Source organism: Meleagris gallopavo, chromosome 1 (genome assembly GCF_905368555.1).
Source record: "Meleagris gallopavo chromosome 1, MGAL_WU_HG_1.1, whole genome shotgun sequence".
Classification (NCBI taxonomy): domain Eukaryota; kingdom Metazoa; phylum Chordata; class Aves; order Galliformes; family Phasianidae; genus Meleagris; species Meleagris gallopavo.
This window is the reverse complement of record NC_139404.1, coordinates 140,430,920-140,454,866: the sequence shown is the minus strand read 5'-3', so window position 1 is coordinate 140,454,866 and position 23,947 is coordinate 140,430,920. Positions and strand designations below refer to the sequence as shown.

Below are 23,947 nucleotides of genomic sequence, written 5' to 3'. Positions count from 1 at the left end.
TATGCAGGGGATTCTCTGGCACTCTGCAGGTTTTGACAGGAACTTTTATAAAAGTGACTGAAAATAAGTATTTCCAGTCTTTCTTGAGCTGCAAATATTACATTTTTCACTTTTTTGGAAATTGCAAGGTCATGTAGGATCACTTTTCATGTTTAATTGCCTTAAAGGAGTATTTCAGTGCAACAGCTCCTTTAAAATACATTGAACTCAATCTGTATACACAGAAAGTTAGTAATTCCTTCAGTTTAAACCTGCCTTCTTTATGGTCTTCCCCAAGTCTTCTTTCTTCTGAAAAAATGTGCATGCCTGTGGAGGAATCTGCCCTGACTCCTCCAGCTTCTTTCTCTTCCTTTCAGAGCAGGCTCTCAATCCATCACTTTATGTTCTATTCAAAATTTTTTGTTTGAAGCAGCTTTCTAGATTCTTTTTGAAATCTGAGCTTCTGATACACATTGCTGTGCCATATAGATATCAGGATATATGCAGAGTAGCTATGATTCTATGATCCTAAGGTATTCTGATTTGGCCCATGATGACTGATCATCTCTTAGGTAATGCATTTCCCTGGAGAAATTTCTATTTACAGTCTTGAAAGGTGAAATTCGTGAGCCATTTGTTCCTTTGCTGCCAGTCCAGAAGAGTGTTTTAAGAATCAACAAGCTTCAGAAAATTTGAGTCCATCTGGGGAGGTTTTAGGTCTGTCTGGCCTTTCACCCTTTTCTGAGGAGTGAGTGACAACTCATGTTGATCAAATGAGGTAATGGTTCTGTCATAAAAGCTCTCATGTGATTACGGGGATTTCTTTTGCAGGATGCTGGGTTTGAGATGACAAACACTGGTTAGGCGCAGAGAATTATCGGGTACTTCAGCATCAGGGTTGTGCTTGAGCCCTTCCATTCTTAACTTCTCTGACAGCCAGTTCAACAAGCATCAGCAGGATGTAAAGCAAGTTGCACCAAAATTGTGAATATTTTTATAGTATTTATTATATACTCTGTATTTAAACTGTTTGAAAAACTGTTTGGAAAAAAAAAATTGACAATAAGACGAGCTTAAACTAAACACAATGAACAAGTTATAAATGGCTTAAATGAAACCACACGGATGTGAAACTAACAGCATTCATGAACAACAGGAAATCACATTTTTCTAATGAATGAATTACTTCTGACTGCTTTGACAGTTTTACCTTTTCATTGTGTGTGTGCATATTTGGGAATAAGATCATCTCTGTTGTTACTCACAGGAAGCTCAGATCATGCTCTTCCATGAGTTTAACAGAATTGACCACCTTCAGAAGATGGATGATGGAGAGGACAAGGCAAACCAGAAAGACACAATTTAGAGTTTTGGGGTTTTTTTACTAAATAAAACTATATTTTCTGCTTCACAGAGCCTCTTTCTCCAGGGAAGGAGGGGAAAAAAGTAACTGATTCACAATTCAAGTATGATTACATTCTGTCTCTAGTGGAATTAACATAGTGAGTTGGATCTTCTAGTCACTGTGACTAATAAATCTTTTCTATAGCATTCTTATATTCAGTATTCATTCACTTGCCTTTTGTTTATTCTTTGAAAAATAAACTAAGTTCATAAACGTTTGAGCTGCTTGATATTGATGTCGGGTCAGGCTTTAGGTTTTGATATTTATCATTTGTTCAGTGAGATGGAACATTTTAAAGACAGCTAATAAATCACTTTGTCAGTTAAAAAGTGAACCACTAGGATAAGAATGGAAATGGTAAAACTAGTTTAAAAAATATCTTAACTGTATTCTGTGACTTTCTGCAGAGAGGAGTTTCAGTCAGTCTCCTTCAATCCATTCCAGCTTGTCCTCTGAAACTTTTCATGCAGCTTCAGGGTGTAGCATGAAATATATGTGCACGTGCCAAGCTGGAAGATAGATGTGGCTCTTTGTTCTCCCTGGCTCCTCAGGATAAAAGCAGTACATTGTAATGAAACAGCGTTCAGGACTTACCATTCACCTCTACAGGCTTATGTAAAAAGACATATATATCTGGAACTACCAGAACCAATGTGGCATTTCTAACAATAGACCAACACCCACAATTAATGAATGAAACTTCTAGTGAGGTAATTAAATGTCCACTCCACTTGAGCATTTATCTAAATGACAGAAAGCTCGAGGCATTGCGTTACAGGATTTGTGCAGAACAAGGAGTCAGAGTGTCACTAGGATGGACACAAAGAGCTCATATAGGCACGAGGGATGGCATCAGGGAGTAGGCAGGGACCCCTGAGCTAGGAAGTGCATCAGCACACTCTGATCCAAGCACAGCCACATTCTTGTAGGGTCAGCTCCGAGGATTTCTGAATTAGCGAAGCCAAGCCTGAACTGAATTTTTGCTTAGCACTTAAATACAGACTCCAGTCCCCAGCCCAGATGTGAATTTGAATGTTATTGTTTGATTTCCTCTGACAGTATAATTACAGTGATATGACTATAGCATGAAAGCATTCAAATCTTCCTGTAAAAAAACCCTTCCGAGAGGAAGAGATTCAGTATGAATTCAGCATCATTGGTTAAATTTCTTTATATGACCCTCAGAACTGCAAAGATAACATATGCAAATATTTCAGGAGTCTAGAAGGTGTTTTGTGACTGCTGTTAACATAATTAACTACATTTTGCAGTGATGCCACTTTATTCAACAACTACAGTATTGGACAGTAGGTGTCTTTTGTATATGATGGCAGATAGGAAGGTGTGGCAACTTCAGAAATAATTTTTAGTACATTAGTGACTTTTTTTGTAGCATATGATTGCAGTATATTTATGTTGTCATCTTCAGTAATTTTACCCAAAGCCAGGTGACCGTCATTTTGTAACCACTGAAAAAGCAAATCCACGTTACTGGAATTTGTCTTTGGGCTGCTTTGACAATTGCAGGATGTCCAACACATGCAGGACAAAGATAGGCCAAAATTAGAACTGCAGTTCTTCTTAGGCATAGAGTTCTTTCAGTTGTGCTGTCATCGCTATTCAGCACTTGCCTGCTGTATTTTGCTGCCTTCTTAAAGAAAAAATATGCATTTAAAACTTAATGGTGTGATGGATTGCAGAGACAAGATGAGGAACCTGCATTTTACCAATGCACTGATGATCCATGCGTTGGAGCAGAGTAAAACTTTCTTATTTCTGCTATTTCAAGCAGCTGTTTCTGTCACTGAACAGAAGTGGGCCAGACAGACATCTTGAAGGGCCTAAGATACCCTGCAGAGCCATCTGTGTGCTTCATATATTTGAGAAAAGTACTGGAGAAGCCTGCAGACACTCACAGCCCAAATCTCATTTACGGCAAGGCCTTCTCACACTGACCTAGCTGCCAATACTGAGGCTTCAGAGCATGACAAAGTGCAGGGGCACTTATTACTATTTATACTCTGTCAAATATCACAAAAATGGAATTTCCAGATCTTTGCCCTGATGGGCCAGTGAAGCCAAAAGTATTCACCTCGCTTGCCTGACTAACCTCATAATCTCTACAGTTTTATCCCATAAGTAAATGGGAAAGGATTGATTTTAAATTTCATTGAACTCAGTTTAAAGGACTCTGTAGAGGATAAGAAATTTAGGACCCTGATCCTACAGATATTTTCTTGCTTTGGATACTTTATTTAATTTTTTGCCCTGTATTCCTCATCCTCTACACCAGCTTCTTCTTAGAGTTTTGCCACACTGATCCCTCACAGAAGGCATGGCATCTGTGCCAGAAGATTATTTTTGAAGATACTGAGAGCAAGCGTAGCTCTCATGTCCTCTCACACAATGAACCTTGAAGCCTTACGCATAGGTAGTTTGGTCCTTTGGAAATGAAAGCAATGAGCACTCTTGTTCTGTTACATAAGTGAATGTACTTATTCTCTGTAGGTTATTCTCCAGTTGTTCCCAGTGTGTTTCATTGATTTCTTATGTCATTACAGTGCAAGCTCTTCTAAGCACAAACCACTGTCTTTTGTGCTTATGTATAACAGATGTTGCGCGTAACAACTTGCTACAGGGGTCCCAGTGCAATGGGTCCCAGATCCATACTAGGGCTACTTACATGTGCTGCTGCACCACAGATAATAACAGTACTAAAATCAGTTATAAGAACATACGATTAGTGATGCATTCTAATTTGTATAAGTAGCAGTGGGCTGCATAACCATTTTTTCTATTGAAAACGATCATGACTTCAGCAGCAAATGATTTCATGTGCAGGTAATACAAGAAGAAATTCACTCCTGATCATCCAGCAAACCCTTTGAATTTTTTTCCCCATGACTTGGCTTGTGAGGATGTGAATGATCTGAATACTTATTTTCAAGGAATAGTTCCTTTTAATGGGGTACAGGTGATGTGGAAATATAATAATACATTATGCAAGCACAAAACTATATTTTCAAGAGCATTATATAGCCTTGATTCAATTGCTTCAGTTCATTCAATTTTGCTTGAAAGGTATATTCTCCATAATGCTTCCCCCAACCAAAGAAATAAGAATAAAAACACTTCAATTTGACAGTAGTTATTCCACTTACTTCCAGAAAAGAGCAGTGGTGTTGGTAGCATTCATGCTCTGCTGTTAAGAGCTAAGAAACCTTTTTCTTAATTACATTTTTTTCTTTTTTCAGACAATGCCTTCATGTCACATTTCCCAAGGCAGATAATGCCATGTTGCAACACGTCAGTCCCTGGCATACCAGCCACACTCCTCATTATCCCTGGTCATGGGATGGAATACAACAAGGCTGGTGTAAGTGGATGTCAAGAAGCACAATGTAGGATGTTACAGATGAGTCTTTGACATGAAGTGCTTTTCTGCAAAATGTAGTAAGCTGAAGGAGTACCTTCTTTTAATTCTCCAGTGTCTAAAGGCAACAAACTGAAAGTATGTACAAAAGCATTAGGAAATCCAGACCTTGTCAACTTGATCCTTTTAAAAATCTTTTAAATATGGATAATTGCCTAGCTAAAATTGCAAGCAGAAATGTTTCATTATAATGCTTCTTAGACGATAAGAATCTCTTTCTGTTCCTCATCACTCAGGATCAAGGGCATTCATCTGTGAGAGTCAAGATCTCTCTCTTTCTCTGTAAGCCATCAAAGTCACCAACACATCTTAATTGTTGATATCGGGAAGTTCAACCCTTAATTCAGAAGGCTGGTTTTGTTATGCCTCTGAAAGAAACACACAGTTAAAATGTTAAATTGGGCAGACTTGCATCCAGTTCTCCCTTTTATCTTTTGAGTTGGTAGCATACTGGGCTTATTAATGATTAGTTTATTTTAAGTGTGGAAATAGCAGGTGAGAAAAATAAATTTAAACCCTAAAAGTGATTTTTACGATATAAGAATAGAATCTAATGATTTCAGAAACTAATCAAGATGCCTGCGTCAGTCATTTACAAAAGCTGCAGCTAGAACTTCCTGTAATCTGAATAAAAGCAGGAATTAATTTTGTAACCAGAACCCATTTTAAGCACTCAGACATCTTGTAGCCATGAGGGGCAGTGGATGCATGGCAGGGAGACTGAACTGTAATAAATGAAAACAGCTTATTCATTGAAAAAAAAAAAGAAAAGCGATCAACTTTCCCAGGAAATAAATAAATAAGTAAACCAGGCCACCTCCATCTCATGTTCTATTCATGAGCCCTTCATCACCTCTGGCATTCTCGTGCATATTTCTATGGTGTTGTCTCCAAACTTGAGATGCATTGTAATATTTTGATGGCATGTACGGTGTTCCCAATCCTGCAAGTAGCACTCGTTTGCTCAAGGTGATAAAGCTTGGAGGCAGACAGGTTTTCTATTTGTGACAAGAAACTTGGGAAGAAGAAGGATCACTCAGAGCAGAGTGACTGTGGAAGCATTTTGTGTGCGAGCTTCGAGAAAATCAAGCAGTTTCAGCTTGAATGGGCCTATATTTTTAAAGCTGTTTCACTGAAGCCTGAAGTACACAAATGGAAGCAAATTTTAAAACGCTTTTGCTTCCTGGTATTTTTCATAGCTATTACATGAATTATTTAAATCTGCTAGATAAAATGGAGGAGAGTGCAGAGGGTTCACTTGCTCTTTGGTGCTCTCCATTGAAGGGAGCTGTCCTAAAACACAAGTGCAGACTTCCCACAAACGCATGACAGACAGACAAGAGCAAAGCTCAGGAAATGCTACAATTACGTGCCTATTTGCATGCTGTTTTCTCCTGCAACCAACATTTTCTCTGCTTGAAGCCTGCTGCTTCTTGTAAAACCAGTATCTGTGAAGCCATTGGCAGTAAGCACAGGGATGCTCTCGCAAAACACTGTGATGGCTGCAGTGACACTTTCCCCTTTTCTGGCATGGGAGAGGGAGATTTGCTCTGTGCTCTGCTTCTCCCAGACACTGCTGTAGGCTCTTTCCCTATGCATGCAGTGTGGCATCAGGCCCTTGGGGATTACAAAGCATTGTACCAGTAGAAGAGCATTGTGGGCACACAATATGACAGTTTGTCTTCCCTAACATTTACTGGTGTAACTCATGACTGGATTTCTCCATGCCATTAATGGGATAATTGAAATACTTTTCCTGTGGTCAATTTAACATGCTTCATAACCAACGGTAAGGTGACAGGAATAGTGATTACGCTCTCACATGCTTTTTGTGATTTTTAATCTCCAAAGGCGGGACGGAATTAATGCTTTTTTTCTAAAGGCATGGCAGTACATGGGTGTGCACCATCATGCTGCACTCTCTCCAGGGCATAGTGAGTTCAGGAGCTTATTCCGCTCTAGCTGGAATAAGGTCAAGTACACGTGTGTGTGTTGCTGGAGATAAGATGGAAGATGGTGTGGTGGTTTCATACTGATGGGGGGCGGGGACAGGAGATTTTGGTTAGATATTAGGAGGAAGTTTTTCACACATAGGGTGGTGACACGCTGAAACAGGTTGCAGAAGGAGGCTGTGGGTGCCCCATCCTTGGAGGCATTCAAGGCCAGGCTGGATGTGATTCTGGGCAGCCCAGTCTGGTGGTTGGAGACTGCACATAACAGGGGGGTTGAAACTAGATGATCTTTGAGGTCCTTTTCAACCCAGGCCATTCTATGATTCTATACCACTCTCTGACTCCCTCTCCTCCACACAAAGGGAGAAAACACAATGAAATCAGGATCATGAGTTGAAATAAGAGCAGGGAGGTCATTCTCCAATTGTCATCATGAACAAAACAGTCCTAATACAAAGGAGATGAACGTTATTTATTGCCTATTGATAATGGACTAGAGCAGTGAGAAACTAAAAGCAAACCACAAACATCTCTCCTCCATCCACCCCATTCTACCTCCCTAGCCCCTCGAGCAATGCAGGGGAATAGAGAATGGGCTGCTGTGATCAGTCTCTGGTGTTCCTCCATGATTACTCTCCCATGGACTTTCCACAAGCTGCAACTCTCCAACCACTGCTCCAACACAGCTCTGTACAATAGGGCCACTCTCCAGAAATGCACTGCTCTGCACGGGTCCCCACAGGAGGCCAAGCCATCACCTCCTGGCCCTCCTGCCCCACCGAGGGCTGCTCCGGCCCGGACTGCTCCCGCAGGGTATCCATGGGCTGTGTCTTCTGTCCGGCCCGATCTATTGCTGCCCCATGGGCTCCTCTATGGCTGCATGGGGAGATCTGCTCCACGCGATAACCATGGGCTGCAGGGGACAGTCTGCTCCTCTGTGGGCCTCTCCTGAGCTGCGGGGAGCTGCTGCTCTGTGTCTGGAGCATCTCCTGCCCTCCTTCCGCACTGACCTGGATGGCTGCAGGGCTGTTCTCTCATATTTTTCACTCCTCTCTCCCAGCTGCTGTTGTGCAGCAATTTTTCACTTCCTTCAGTCCACTCTCCGTGCACACTCAGCTCTGGCAGCAGTGTGTCCCTTTGGAGCAGCTGGAGCTGGCTTTGCTCTGACCCGGGGCAGTGCTGGGCTTTGCTCACAGAGGCCAGCCCCACTGTCAAAACCCTGCCATGTAAACCCGATACACTAAGCTGATAGATAAGTGAGGAGGATAGACAGGTTAAGTGATAAATAGTCAAGGAAACCACTTAGTTTGGTGCAGAAAAGAGATGAGGAAGTGTTTTGAAACATATGCTGTAAAGAGATGAGAGGCCAAAGCTATCCTGCTTTCTTCTTTTTCATTCCATGGAAGCACTTGCTGGCTGCAGAGGAGCATCTCACATGAGGGCAAGCAGCAGCCCCCACTCCAGAAATGATCAGATCTCCAGTGCTTCACACAGCGCAAAAGTGTTCATTGCCTTTGTCAGAGGTCTCAGCAGCCAAATCTGTGGTGGTCATCACGCTCTTTGAGGTCATTCAGCCTTCTAACACAGGCAGTGCTTCTGATAATTGAGCTGTTGCTTTATATCTCTGTTAAGAGAGAAGCAAAGGGGAAAGAGCAAGAGTGCTTGTGCGAAGGGCAAAACTTACAGTTACAATGGGATGTGAGGAACAAGGTATAAGATCTAGCTTTGGGCATGCAGGACTGTCAGCTCATCAGGAAAACAAAAAGAATAAGAGGAGTGAAAAGAGAAAGTGCAAGCAACAGCAGCCATGGTTTATACTGCTACTTTAAACAGGAATTGGATGTTTCTGATTTATTTAAAGGACCACTCAAAAATGGGGCTTTCAGGGCTTTGAAAATGCCCACGAAGGACAGCGTACCTAGGGAGTCACTCTCAGTGATATTATGGTGGCTTCCGGTTTAAATATTAAAATGAGGACAGAGGATTTTTTTTTACTATTATTATTTTGTAAAGTGAATATTAATGCCCTTTGAAACACCTCACTGGGAAATATCTTTTTACAGTTAGATGGAGTGATTATATCACTTAAAAAATCAAACACTGCTGCCTTTTAAAAGGTTCTTTGCATTTACCAAGCTGATGAATAGCCTAATTAAATTCAAAGGAGTTAAAAAAAAAACAAGTTCAGAAATTGAAGCATGGTGAAGTGCTATTTTGGGGAACACAAAATATGACTATGTCAAAACCCTGTTTGGTGAAGCAGCATGTGATGAAAACTGTCTTACTCAATTGAGGCTGCTCCCTTTCTCTTTCTCATTAAGCTTTTGAATGAAGAGAAGCAGAGCTGTTTTTTTTCAGAATCAGAACTCCTATTTCACTCCCCCCCTTTTCCATTTCCAGTAGTGATGTAAAACAGGAGGAAATTATAAATGCAGTAGAATAAATTACTGTTCTTTATTTTGGTTCTCTATGCTATTATGGATGCAAAATCATTTTAATGGCTAATTTTGCTGTCCATGCAGAGCAGAATTCTGTTGTGCTATGTATTGTACAGAGCATAAAGATGGTTGCTACTTCAGTATAAATTGGGCATGAGAAAAAGAAAAAATAACTTCTCTTTTGAAATGACAGATATAAGTAATATTACTGCATTGTTACTATTAAAATATTTTCATTTTTGTATCTGTAAGTATATAACTAATTTTGATGTACTTACCTATTTATACTTATTTATTGTTTATAACAATGCATGACCTATATTTCTTTAATATCTTCTTTCTTTTTAAATTGGAAGAAAGTAGATTTAGACTAGATATTAGGAAGAAATTATTTGCTATGAGGATGGTGAGACACTGGAACATGTTGTCCAGCGAGGCTGTGAATGCCCCCTCCCTGGAAGCATTCAAGGCCAGGCTGGATAGGGCTGTGAGCAACTTGGTCTAGGAAGGTATCCTTGCCTATAGCAGGGGGTTGGAACTAGATGATTTTAAAGGTCCCTTCCAATCCAAACCATTCTATGATTCTGTGATTCTATGATTCTTTATTATACTCGAGTCCAGTGAAACAGTTGATGGGTGTTTCAGACACATTCACTCATTCTAAACTTCTAGAGAACACTTCTCAATCTTTTTTAGGTTTCAATTACAGCAGCAGGGATTAGTATTGTCTTAAAGACAGTCCCTGTATCCCATATATAAGAAGCTATCTCATCTGGCATTTGGATGCTGAAGAAACAAACACAAATGGATCAACTGTTTGTCTGTCCTCCAAGCGATTGCTTGGGGGGGGACTTTGTAGGGAGTTTTCTCAGAGAAATGTAGGCCAATATTTTTTCAGACTGTCAGATTTTGGGGAATGTCGAGGATTTCCTTTGCCTTCCTGTGAACCTACAGGAATCTGATTCAAAATTTAAGCACCATCTCCCAGACTGCTGCAATCACTGGCTATTCTACAGGTAACGAAAGCGAAGTCAAAACAAAAGGGAGTATGAGAGATTGCCCTGGTTTTCTAGTTGTAGATCATTGAATTTTAGAAGAATAAATGGAAAATTTTCAAGTAATAATGCAACTGCCATCAGCTCCTTCTGTTGTTTGGATTTCTTTTTGCTAGCACATGCTGGACTTTGACATGACTTTCTCCTTGCTTCCAATGTGTTAATGCAACTTTTCTGTGAGAATAGTATCAGTGGTGGATTTAGATTGGCTTCTACTGACTGACGGACAATGAAGCCTTCTGCAGGAGATAAGCTTTTAAGTAGCTTCATAAAATTCCTACTTGTCTCTTTTTTTTACATTATGCAGAGGTTATCAGACAGTCAGAGTTCAGTCACTCTGAGGTGCAGTTCATTGCTCAAGAGTACACAGGTGCCAGAAGAATTTCCTGTGGAATGGCAGAGTCTGGTTTTAGTATGAGAATGATCCACCCTGTGCAGAATTCGCAACAACTAAATGCTATAGCTTCTGCAAAATGTCTCACAGTGAAAAGACAAAGCCTATAGAAAACATAATAGATGGCTTCCTCGACTTCTTTTTTTTCCTAATTCATGTTTCTGTAAAAATATCAGTCTCTTGATCATTTTATTGAGAAAACAGCTAGGGCAGCTAGGAACTGTTGGTGAGAGTGGAGAAGGACCATGACCTATGTGGTACACCAACCAAACATCAATGTGCTATTCACCCTATCTGGGCTGTATTCCTGTATCCACAGGGCACAGTGCAATGCCAGCTCAAGTTATGCCAAAGAATGTTATGCTTTTTGATACACTGGCTTTACACAGTCCTGTGAACAGTAAAAAAATGTTCAGCAGTGCTTCCTATTGTGATAAAGGAATTTTACAACAGGTTTCAAGATTGCAAAAAAAAAATTATCTTTTTTTTTTTTTAATATTTGCAAGTCAATTTTCAGTCAACATAAATGCATTATCTGCAAATTTTCAAACGGAATGTATAGAGTTGTAATCAGATATTCAATTCAAAAATGTTATCATGTTTCTCTACCGGACTTTTATAAGCCCTACCTTAGCTGATAGAAATACCCCTTGATTTACAATCATGCTTTATTCATGTCATCACTCTTAGTCAATTGAGAACAACTGTTTTCAAGTATGAAGCACAGAAAAAACAAAATTTCATCAAAAATCTCTGATGAATGCTTGAGAATGCACTAAGAACTGAATCCATCACCAGTGAACAAGATGCAGGTATTAGTTTCACAAAATAAAGGTCAACTATCCCACTAGTTTTACAGTTTTGTTGCTTGCATTTTTTATGGTTTTATAAAGAATATTAAAATTTAAAATGTTTTGTTACTCATATAAATTAACTATATTATATATGAGGGCTGCTCCAAAAGAAAGAAAATAATATTTTATTATGTTGACCCATGAAATCAGACGTGGATGTTGGTGTTATAGCAGTAGAGGTTGAGCCTTCCCACCAATATTCAGGTTTGTTAGCAGCAAGAGATGGCAGCAGAGGGGCATTCTGACAAAGTGATGTCTGACATGGAATTGCATATGAAGCAAAGGTGTGTCATTGAATTTCTCTACATGGAAAACATTGAATCAGCTGACATTCACTGGTTCTTGCTGAATGTTTATGGAGACCAAATAGTGGATGTGATTACAGTGAGGTGGTGGGCGGTGCACTTCAGCAGTGGCAACAGTGCCAGTGGTTTCATCACTGTCCAACTGTGTGAAATGTCAGTCTCCATCTTGTTTATCAGCTTGAACAAGCCTAGCTTCCTCAGCCTGTCTTCTTAACAGAGGTGCTCCAGCCCTCTTTATGCCCCTCTTCTGGATCCACTTTAACAGCTCCACCTCTTTCTTGTACTGGGGACTCCAAGGGAACAATCATCTCCCTTACTCTACTGGATCAAACTGTATTGTCTCTATTTCAATCTGAGCATATATGGTCATTTTCCACATTGTTCAAATTTGTGCAGCTCTTTATGGCATCTGGACCCTACCTGTAAACTTCAAGGTTCTTCTTTAAAGCATCGGAGCATTTAGCGCTCTTCACAAAAAAAAAAAAAAAAAAAAAAAAAGCAGAAATGTTTTCATTTTTACCTGAAATCTTGAAAGAAATTATAAATTCTCAGCCTAGGAAAAATGTAGCCCAGAACTTTGGTTAATCTATGGCAACATTTTGAATAGCTGAAAACAGTCTTCTAATGGAATGTGTCAGGCAAATTGAGCTGTAGGAGGGACTGTCAGCTGTGCCTACAACTTTTTATAAACTTTTTATACTCATCTCCTACTGGAGATAGCACTATATAAAAATCTTAAAACATGATTAGTATGAGCACTGCACCCTTCCTAATAGTTTCCCTTATTTGAGCCTGATAATTGTCCATTACATCACCATTACTGAAGTGAATTGTATCCCTTCTTCACAGGTTTGCTGTATTTGCAGATAAGTTTTACATCAAGAAGCAGTTCTTTTTAGTGATGGTCTAGGAGCATAGAATCATAGAATCACTGAATTACAGTGTGGTTTGAGTTGGAAGGGATCTCAAAGATCACTTAGTTCTAAACTCCTTGCTATGGGCACGATGGCCACCCGTTAAATCAGATTGCTCAGGATTCCATCCAGTCTGGTCTTGAACAATTCCAGATACAAGACACCCACAAATTCTCTGAGCAACATGTTCCAGCACCTCATCACCCTCTAAGTGAAATAATTTCATTATAATATCTAATATAAATCTTCCCTCTTTTAGTTTTAAACCATTCCCCCTTGTCCTTTCACTATCTACCTGTGTTAAAAATTGATCTCTCTCTTGTTAATAAGCTCCCTTCAGGTACTGGGAGGCCACAAAGTGGCCCAGAGCCTTCTCTTCTCCAGGCTGAACAAGCCCAACTCCATCAGCCTTTCTTCATAGGAGAGGTGCTCCAGCCCTCTGATCATCTTCATGGCCCTCCTCTAGACCTGCTCCAACAGCTCAGTGGATCACCTTCACTGGTGCAGGTTTTGGTGAGTATGACAAGCTAAAAGGTTGGACACTCATTTTCTAAGGTAAATCCAGGAGGGATTGCAATTTGATACCCTAAACTACTTCTTGAGTGATAACTTCTGCACAGAAGGTTTTAAGCGTCTGAAGTTGCATGAAATAAATCCCACATAATTTGAGCTTTTCACTATTACCTCACTATTAGATGAATGAGAGAGAAGCACAAGCAACTCACAAAATTTTCTTCACTTTCTTATGTAGTTAGTATTTAAATTTTTATTGTCATTCCAAGAATAGTGAAGATAGTATCCTGAGGCCAAATTCAAAATAGGCAAAAATCAAACCTAAGCAATCAAAGAAATAGAAGTGTAATTGTTCAGTCGCATCTCTCAACTCTATGTACTGAGGCTGAAAGCTGTACTGTCATCCTGTGCCAAAACCATTAAGAAGGAAGAAGGATCTGTGATCAACTGTATGTGGTCAACTTTTAATTTAAAACAGTCATTAGGAATTAAAATTTGAATTTGTGATTTCCCTCTAATTCAGTCAAGAATCTCTCATTTTTATCTTTTTCTAGAAGACTGATCAAAATTAAAAACTTCACTGCTCTGAAGGAGTATCACATCTCACCATCTCAACATGCTATACATGGATTCTTTTGAAGCCATTGGCTTCTGCTTCTGCTGGAGAAACCCTTCACTTGCATTCTTAAGAAGTAACAATCTGGTAAATGAAAAAAAGTCCTTCTTTTCTGTCATCTCTTCCAATTTCTTCAAGCCAGATGGAGCGTTCTCTTTCTGCTTCTCCCACCTTTGATTTTCTCCCACCTTAAACACTGAGCTATTTATTTTGCAGCCGGAAATCATTGCATGTCTTTCTCTTCTCATCCTATTTTGTATCTTATACTGCTGTAAATAGTTCCTGGCTGTCACCAAAACTCTTCTTCAGATCTATCCCAAACTTATGGTGGGTGACTGACCCAAGTTATATCAGTTGCTCGAGTGTCCTAAGAGATCCCAGCAATACCACGTTCACAGGGAACCCAGAGTTACGAATTCATTCTTTTCCAAAATAAACAGATAAAAATGCCAAGGACTTCATCCAGCCAATGCTTGGGAAAGCTGGAAGCAGCAGCAAAAACACTGGCAACTGTGTGCTCACACCCTAAAGTAAGACAGCATTTTACTGATCATTCTTGCTTAGTCTTCAGAGGGTTTTCATCTGAACCACACAGGCTCAAGTCTGTTTATTTCTGAATTGATATGTAGATAAAGCTAAAATTCTACAGAATTTGGTAGCACTTGTTTGGAAGAATTGATGTTAGAGATGAGCTGTTTCATCAAGTCTTCCATATTTAGTAACTGACATCTTCTACTATATTTATCTCGTGTTCTGAAGAGCAGATAGCTAATTATGCAATGAACTGAGCTTTTTCCGGTTTCATTGCAATGAGCAGGGCCTTCAGCAACTTGATTACAACTGTAAACTGTTAATAATTATTGTAATAAGGGCTGTTATTATTAATCTAATGTTAAACTTCTAGATTTTTAAAGCTTTTTACAAAATAATGAGGACTGTAAAAAACACCACTGTGAGTTAATTAAGACCTGCCATCAGTTGTTTAAGAGTGGGTGTTGTTTTTTTTTTTAACCAAGGACGAAAGACCTGATCTAGAAAAGAATGTAGATGATATCGAGTCAGGTTTCAGTTTGAGCCTTAGAACTATTGATTACATTTAATTCTTTAAGCTCATAGGACTTCTATATTTTGATACTGTGACTGCAAACTTATATTAAGGTACTGTTGGCCACGCTTCTCCAGATTTTCTTGCTATTTTTAATGAAGTCACAATTAAACTGAATGTTAATGAACTTATAAATCTTACTAGCACAACATTTGTTAAGCGTGTGATGAAAAAGAGGAAGGCTGGAAGAAATTTCATGCAACAGAAAACTATTTAGTTTTTTTTTTTAATCCCCAATTGCAGGTGAACCAACCAAATATCAGACAAAATGAATTTTTTAAAAAAATGATATTTTTCCCATTATTTATTTTCACATCTGAGGAAATTTCCCCAAATATCTAGACTTTTCTCTCCCAGTGTTTATCTCTAAAAATTAAATCCTCACTCTCCAATCAGAGAATGAAAGACATTTCTGAAGAGTCACTGCTGTGCTTTATGTCTCCACAAGTAAATCAGGAAAGATGTACAAGAAGCAGTCATCTTAGACTCTGACTTCTCCCGAAGTGCTAATTAGCAGTGCTATGCTTAAAAAATTCTGCTTGTTCTGCTATTTGTAACCAGTTTTCTAATAATTTAATACATTGGTTAACTGGCTGTTAGTTGCCAGCAATTTGGTTAATACTACTGTTTGTATATATAGCTGTACTTAAACTGACGAAGTAATATAATAAGTCAATAGTGAAACGTGCAGGTCTTCTTTCTAATTTCATGAAGGAATGGGGGAATTAGTAGAACTTCAATTATTTCTCCGTTAAGCACTATTATTCTATTATTTTGTTGCAAGCCACCCTTCCAAAGAAATATCAATTATTTCCAAGCTAAGGATTGGTAAAAAGAATTGTCCGGTTTCCATATGATCCTGTCCTACCTTAACTTAACAACTTAGTGTTGCCTGTTAGACAATAAGGAAGCAAAAGCATTGTCCATCACATGAATGATACAGCACCACATAACACCCAGTGCTTTAGCCTTCCAGTCTCAACTCAGGATCAAAGGAAAAGAAGTTTCATTCTCTTTTCCTTCATTCTGGTTCTACATTTTTGTGGATGGAAATGGGTTTTGTTATGGTTTGGTTTGGTTTCATTTATTCACTTTTTTTTTTGTTGTTTTGTTTTGTTTTTCTAATAGCAACTCTTGGGATTTGGAGAGCAATGGAATAGTTTGATTAGATGATCTTCAAGATCTTTTTCAATCCAGGCCATAATTTAATATGATTGAATTACTGACTACTGAGTGTTACAAATTTTATGGGTGCACTACTGGTGGTGGGCTGCTCAGTTACCAGTTAGTGATAACATTACATGTATATGATGGCTCTATATAAATTAGTGAGAAAACCATAGAGTATCATACAGATCTCTGTGGTGAATCATTGTCTCAAAGGCTTGCTGAGATTAAAATTGAGCTTTGCATAATCATGTGATATATAAGCACCAACTTATGCTTTACTCATTTCTGGATTACAATTCTTAGTCAATTTATAGTTTCTTAGGAGTATCCCTAAAACAAATGTTAATCAACACAGATTTCTATGGTTTAGTATCTTGTCTCTCATCCTTACATTTTTCAGGCTGCAGGCCTGTTATGAAAAGAACTATATTGCTTTTAATCTTTTATTCTATTTTAACCTAGAGCAACCCACAGCCTTTTGTTCACGTATGTGGCAAAATATCACTATGGTAATAATTCTGCTATTCTTTTTCTCAGTTGTCTTAATGGTATGCTAACATTTGTTGGAAGTTATAGACTGTGTCAGTGTACTGTGTTAGTATTTCCCACAACTGGAGCATACTGCCCACAGCGGTTTTCATCATTAATTCAATTTCTTATATAAATCTATACATAAATTTTATTTATTCTCTTCAGCTTTCATAAAATGAAGTAAATTTGTGGTTTTGCATTCTTTGCATGTAATTTTCCTTAAGACACTCTGTGAAAATCACTATGTAAGCACAATTTGTGCTGCATGGTGTTATTAAGCATTCTCTTTTATGCTGTACAATGAAAGAACAGTGTAATTCATTTTGTAGTAGCTTCCCAAACAAATATATTTTGCTAAAATATTTTTGATTAAAAATTGATGTATCACATAGATATTTCCAAGTGATGTTAATGCAAGCAAAAGTAGAATAGGCAGGAGAATTTTCAAGACATGTTCATCTCATATATTTTCTTCAAGTTGGAAACTAAAAGGTTTCCACTAGTAAAACACAATTTCAAAGATAGTATGTGTAATTTTTTATGCTGGCATCTCAGTGGAGGTCAAGATTTTAGACTCAGATAATCAATAGCAAGACACATTCTCTATAGCTGAGATATGTGAAAAAATCTCCTTTCTTTCACTTTGAATTTTAATATGGATCATATTATAGAACACCATGGTAAGTAAGCAGTCGTGCCTGAAATACTCTCCTGGTGAGAAGGCAATGTGAGAACTGCTATTTAAAATAAAATATCCCATTTTTACATCAGACCAGGAGGTAATTATGCACTGCTAATTTGCAGCTCATCATAACAGTGGTGAATAGTGAATGACTGTGCCTTGAAAACATGTTCCACTGAGTTTCTAAACATATTTTAACCAAACTGTACATTCACAGTAATCACCTCTGGTGCATTACAAATCCAACAGAGTGTTTTTTATTATGTCACTGTGTTTTATGATTTTGATTTGTCTGGGCAGCAATTTTTACAGAAGTTCACAGAATCATAGAATCATGAATCATCCTCTGCAATGAACAGGGACATCCATGAGTACATAAGGTTGTTCATAGCCTGGTCCATGGCCTTGGATGTCTCCAGGAACAGGACTTTTACCACGTCTCTGAGCAACCTGTTCCAGTGCCTTACCACCCTCACTGTAAAAAAAAGACTTTTCCCTTATATCCAACCTAAATATACCCTCTTTAAGTTTGAAACCATTTCCCCCTGTCCTATCACAACAGACCCTGCTAAAGAGCCTGTCCGCATAGCTTAGTGTCATCTGCAAACTTGCTGAGGGTGCACTGTCAGTGTAATTGATGAAGGTATTAAAGAATATTGGTGCCAGCACTGATCACTGCAGGACACCACTCACCAGTGATCTCCATCCAGACATGGAACCATTGACCACCACTCTGTGGACTTGATCCTGCAGCCAGTTATTTGTCCATAGAACAGTTTGCCCATCAAATCCATATCTTTCCTATTTGGAGAGAAGGATATGTGGGGTACTGTGTCACAGGCCTTAATGAAGTCCAGATAGATTGCATCAGTGGTTCTTCCCTTGTCCTTTCCCTTGTCCATTGATGCAGTTATACTGTCACAGAAGGCCACTAGATCAAACAAGATTTGCCTTTGGTGAAGCCATGCTCGTTCTCTTGTATCACCTCTCTGTCTTCCATGTGTGTTAGCATAACTTACAGGATGATGTGCTCTACAATCTTTCCCAGCACTGTTCTCTTTAATGCTTTTAGAAGGATAACATTATCTATTGATTTGCAGTCAAATTTTACTTTCAGGTGTATATTATCAGCTTTCATTTATATTCATAGTATTTAAATATATATACATATACATAAAACATCTCACTTAATTTCACTATGCCACAGCTGAAATTGGTTTAAAAATAAATAAATAAACAAATAAAATACTATATATTGCTTTCTTTAATAAACATTAAATTTGAGGCCAAACACTACTGAAACTGAAATATTTCCAGATACCAATATACATCTGAGTTTCATTGGAAGTAGTAACGATCAAGGCAAATGCAAATGACCAAAAAGTAGGCAAGAGCAATTTAGAACCAGATTTAAGTTTATATTACCTGAAACTTTCTTTAACACAATTGAAATACCAAGTTAAAGCTGTTTCTTGATTCACTGCCATAGCTGGAGCATTACAAAAATTTGAGATTCCAACCCCTACACTTCATGTGATTCTGTGATTCTGTGATTCTCTCCTAAACTCTGCTATAGTCAAATTTTGACTTGATTCTGAAGGAATCATCATCCTTCTCAGTCACAGGGGTACAATATCATCTCCTCTGCACTTGTCTCTGTCTCTTTCCATCAGGTTCTCTCTGACTCACTGCTCCTTTCAATGTCCTGTCTCCTGCTCTTCAGTCTTTCCATTCCTCAGTCAACATATTGCTGGCATATATTTTTATTTTTCCTATTTTTCTGGAATTCAACTTTCTGGGTAACCTCTTTTGCTTCATATTCTCTGTAAATACTATGATAACTTGTGTAAATACACTTCTAGTTTCTTAAACCTCTGCCTAAATATCTTTTTTTTTTTTTTTCCCCCCTGGATGGGATCCAGGCTAACTAACTTAGAAAACAGACTTGTACCTCAATTTTCTGTTCCTAGTTCATCAGTCCTTGTAAATTGAATGACTCTCCTGTATAGCTGATGGAGTGAAGATTGTCCTTTTGAGCACCTTCAGAAAGAGGTATTATCAGCCTAAATTTTAAGTGCAAGTTAAAAGGCTAAATTAGGCATACTGTATGTCCTGTGACACTCTGGAAGCAGAGATGGAATCACTCTTAAGGCCCGTACTTACTCAGCTTTAGACTACTAGAATTGAATCTTCTTTCCTCCTATCCTTCTTTTATGTTATTGTCATTGACATTTCAGATGTACTTTCAGTAATTCAAATTTCCAGCTGTATAGTTCTCTGACCCTTCTGAAACTTCTCTTGGGAGGCTTTACTTTTCTAATACATCCTTCTAAACTCAACTTCTCCTTTACATCTACAGTGGCAAAATCTTTTTTTTTTTACTTTTTACGAAGTTACAGAATCCTACTCTTCTTCCAGCTGCTCTTATGGAACATTTCTTTCCTACATTTGTTCAGCTTGTAACATTAATTCATTTCTGCTCTAAATTACAAGGGACCTGATTTTCAAGATCTTCAGTTTGTTCTCTATTCCTTGCAATATCACAGAATCACACAATCGCACAATCATAGGGGTTGGAAAGACATCTAGAGATCATCTAGTCCAACCCAGTGCTAAAACATGTTTCCTAGAGTAGGATGCAAAGGATAGCATCCAATTTGATTCTGAATATCTCCAGAGAAGGAGACTCCACCACCCCTCTGGGCAGCTTGCTCCAGTGCTTTGTCACCTTGAAAGTAAAGAAGTTTTTCTTTACATTCATATGGAACTTCCTACATTCCAGATTGTGCCTATTGCTCCATGTTCTGTCATTGGGTATCCCTGAAAAGAGCTTGGCCTCACCCACTTAATTCCTGCCCATTATATATTTATAAGCATTGATAAGATACCCTCTCAGTCTTCTCCAAGCTGAACAGCTCTAGGTCTCTCAGCCTTTCCTCATATGGGAGATGCTTCAGGCCCTTCATCATCTGTGTGTCTTTTCACTGGAGTCTTTCCAGTAGTTCCCTTTTTCAAACTGGGGAGCCCAGAGCTGGACACAGTATTCTAGATGCAGCCTCACCAGAACAGAGTAGAAGGGAAGGAGAATCTCCCTTGACCTGCAGGCCACCTTCTTTTTAATACTTCCCGGGATGCCATTGGCTTTCTTGGCCACATGGGTGCACTGCTGACTCATGCTCAACCTGTTGTCCACCAGGACACCCTGGTTTTCTCTGCAGAGCTCCTCTCTAGCAGGTCAGTCCCTAACCTGTACTGATGCATTTGGTTATTCCTCCCCAGGTGTAGGACTCTACACTTGCTTTTGTTAAACTTCATCACTACCTGTCCAAGCCTCGCTGAATAGCAGCACAGCCTTCTCGTGTGTCAGCCATTCTTCACAGTTTTGTATAATCAGCGAAATTCTCTATATAAAGGATTAAGTCTGGTCTTTTCTGTTGAGAGAACCCATGCTAAGTTGTTGCATAACTGTTGTACTTCTCATATGAGTGCCCATCTACCCTCACACTCTGCTTCTGTTATTCTCTGTCCATTTTTCTACTTTTTTTCTCTCTTTCCGTTTTATCTGTATTTTGAGGATTTCACATAGCTTAAAGTGCCAGAGGTGAGGGCAATCAGAATATGTGATGGCAGGTTCCTTCTCTCAGCTGGCATGGCAGGACTATTTTTCTCTGTAAGTTGACTACAGAAGGATACAAAGAGCAAGCCTCCATTGAGCAAATCATCCACTTTGTTTTTTTCCAAACTTTCCTCCCTACTCCACAATTTTCCTGTGAGCCATTAAGGAACATTTCTCCCTATAACTCTTAACCTATCCTAAACTATAACTCTGCTTTCAGCCTTCCAAGACAACAATGATGCTCTGAGTCATTGCCCAGTAGATAGAAGCAACGTCTTCATGTTGGATTGCTATTGAGAGCAGAAAAATTTATCCTTTTTAAATTTGAAGGCTATTGTTAACAAGGCAGTTGTACAAGATGTTCTCATGTGCAGAGAGTCCTATTTGAGATTGTATTTTTTGTTATAGCTTTAATTTCTACAACTAAGATTTATTTTTAAAATCAAACAACTAATGTCAGGAGATGGTTATTAATCTTCCTTGGTTTTATGTTTAAGTTACATTGAGATAATATTTTAGTTAAGATATTTGTCTTAAATTTGAATGACAGAGAAAATATTACTGAGAGCTTCTGCACCATAAGAGCTGCAGAGAATGAAACAATTTTTACAAAATATACTTTTTGTCTTGCCCACTTGAAAAGTGAATTAGTAACATACCTGTCCATGAACTGCTCTTGTTGTCCTAATTGTACATCAAGTTCCCATGGGAGAGTCTCACAGGACAGAAGAGACCTATTAATTCTAGAATGTTTCAGTTCTAGTGGACTTCCACTCCACATGAAATAGTGTAAGATCATCAGGAATTTTCCCCCAGAAATTCTTTGCACTTGCACGCATCTGCTTCCAGTCTCTCTGACTAAAAATTCTCACCTCACAGAATCTAGTATAATATTGACACAAAAAGCAATAAAATACTTTATCTGTGTCTTCATAGCAATCATCACTCTTTCTTCATAGATAGGTATTATTAGCTCAGTATGGAACAAATGGTCAATCCCGTGTTTTTCTTCAAGGTTATAGATGTCAAGAAAGGACAAGAAGTCTTTCTTGTATGATCCTTGTGGCTTGTTCCATGCCCACAACAGAACTGTCGTCATCCCACAAAAAAAAAAAAAAAAAAAAAAGACTCGTAAAGTTTTTATTGTCTGACTTCATATGATGGATTACTTAAAGTGAAAAATTATTCAGAGATAACACCTCACATCAATCTGGTGCAATCTCACATGAAGATAAATGCTTGAAAGGCTCTGAGCTCAGGCTTGTAGAAAGCAGAGACTGAGGAATTAAAAAACAAAAACAAAAACAAAAGCAGACATGGATGAGTGTGGAAAGATTAGAATGGAAGTGAAATAAGAATTACCACATTTTGATAGAGAAAACAATGCCTCACTTGAGTCTTATCAGTGGTCCTTACAGCCTGGGAATGAATAGAAAACAGTCATGATTTTCAGACTACCTGAGGACTGATTTAGAGTAAACCTAAGTGCTAGACAGTCAGATCTCTGGCAAAGAGACTAACAGGACTGACATAAAACAGCTATCTTAAGATCTCCTCAGCGCTGGAAGTTTCCTTTACAAGGATAGCTTCAGATAGAAACTTCCACTGGATTTATTGCATCCTCAGCAAAACCTTGTGTCAAAGGTTTTGACCCATGAAATAGAGCCTACAGTTTATAGTGTCTCATATTGTTTCTTCTGCTTCTTCTGCTCATGTGGGACATTTTAGTGGTAGAAATTGCACAGCTAATAAATTTGGCTCTGTTTTCAGCAGTATTTCCATACTGACTTTGGGTGATGCTTAGAATATCTTTCCGAGACAATGTAAATAAAGGTGAGAATATAGTATGTGTTAGGAGCCCGGCAGCTGTGCCCCAACAAAATGTCTGAAACTCAACAGTCAAAGGTAGTCCCCTCTCCAAACTCCTCTCTGCACACAAAAATCTCCTAGGGACAACTACTCAGTGTGTGCCTAAGAGGAAAAGGAATTTGGCATAGGCTCTCAGAGATAGCTCCAACATGACTAATTCCTGTAAAGGTTTCACTTAACTGTGAGTAAGGGGTCTTTGAAGACATCCTAGAAGGGTAGAGGGAAAACCTTTGGTAGTCAATAAGTAGGTGCCCTGTTTTGTTGTGTCAATCTGCCATGGGATTCCTCTGACCCCACATGAAGTACCTAAGAGACTGTCAGTATGACTCTCTCCTAAGGACTTTGAGTATGCAGGGGTTAAGACATATGTGGAAGCTGGTCTGTTGTATTAGAGGAGTCTCTGCCCTCTGGCAGAGATCTGGATGCATTGGGGACTGCCAAGATTTAGAGGTTAGGAGGAGGGAGTCTTATAATATCAAATGGCGACTGTCCATGCACAGGGGTGTGGGGACAGCCTGTGGACTTTGTAAACATCATGATGTGAAGTTGTTCAGAGTGCCTGAGGGAGTCCCAGAGACCAGATACACAAATGTACGAAAGCAAACACCCTTCCTCCCCATGAAATATCCTCAAGGCCAAAACAGGCTGCACATGTTTTCATGTGCTGAGGTTGCTCTTGGGAATTCTCTTGCAAGAGATCACGTATATAGCCCATACACTTATAGTATAAGTAATACTTATATACTTACACATATATACTTATACATATACTAACACATACATACATGTATATACTTACTTATATACAGCCTAAACACTTGGTATTTCACCTTTAAAGTCTTTCTTCCCTGAAGTTAAATCTGGTAGCATTGAAGTTATTTTGAATTTTGATGCAATGCTAAGGTATCTGAATTTTTTTCCATACTTACAGATCAGTTCCTCTGAAAAGATGCTCCATACTCTCTCCAAAGGATGTGTCTTTGTCTAGAGTCAAGCAAGAAAATGACACTAAGCAATTTTGATTCCTGTCATGCAAGGTTGTTTCTGAAGTCAACATGCAATCAGTTACTCCTCTCCATTTGCAGTACTTACAGTTGAAGAAGCTTCAACCTTGTA

General features: G+C 38.7%; 1 long non-coding RNA gene across 2 annotated transcripts in view; it reads right to left on the bottom strand.

Moving 5' to 3' along the window:
* Positions 1–968: 968 nt before the first annotated feature.
* Positions 969–23,947, bottom strand: part of LOC146545646 (uncharacterized) — a 50,491-nt gene continuing 27,512 nt past the window's right edge. Inside the window, exons 5-6 of one of the 2 annotated variants that reach the window (XR_014880845.1) lie at positions 18,040–23,815; positions 969–8,393 (exon numbers count right to left, since the gene is read on the bottom strand). This is a non-coding gene — a long non-coding RNA (uncharacterized LOC146545646). The remainder of the gene's footprint in view (positions 8,394–18,039; positions 23,816–23,947) is intronic. The other variant, XR_014880844.1, reaches the window with a different exon arrangement.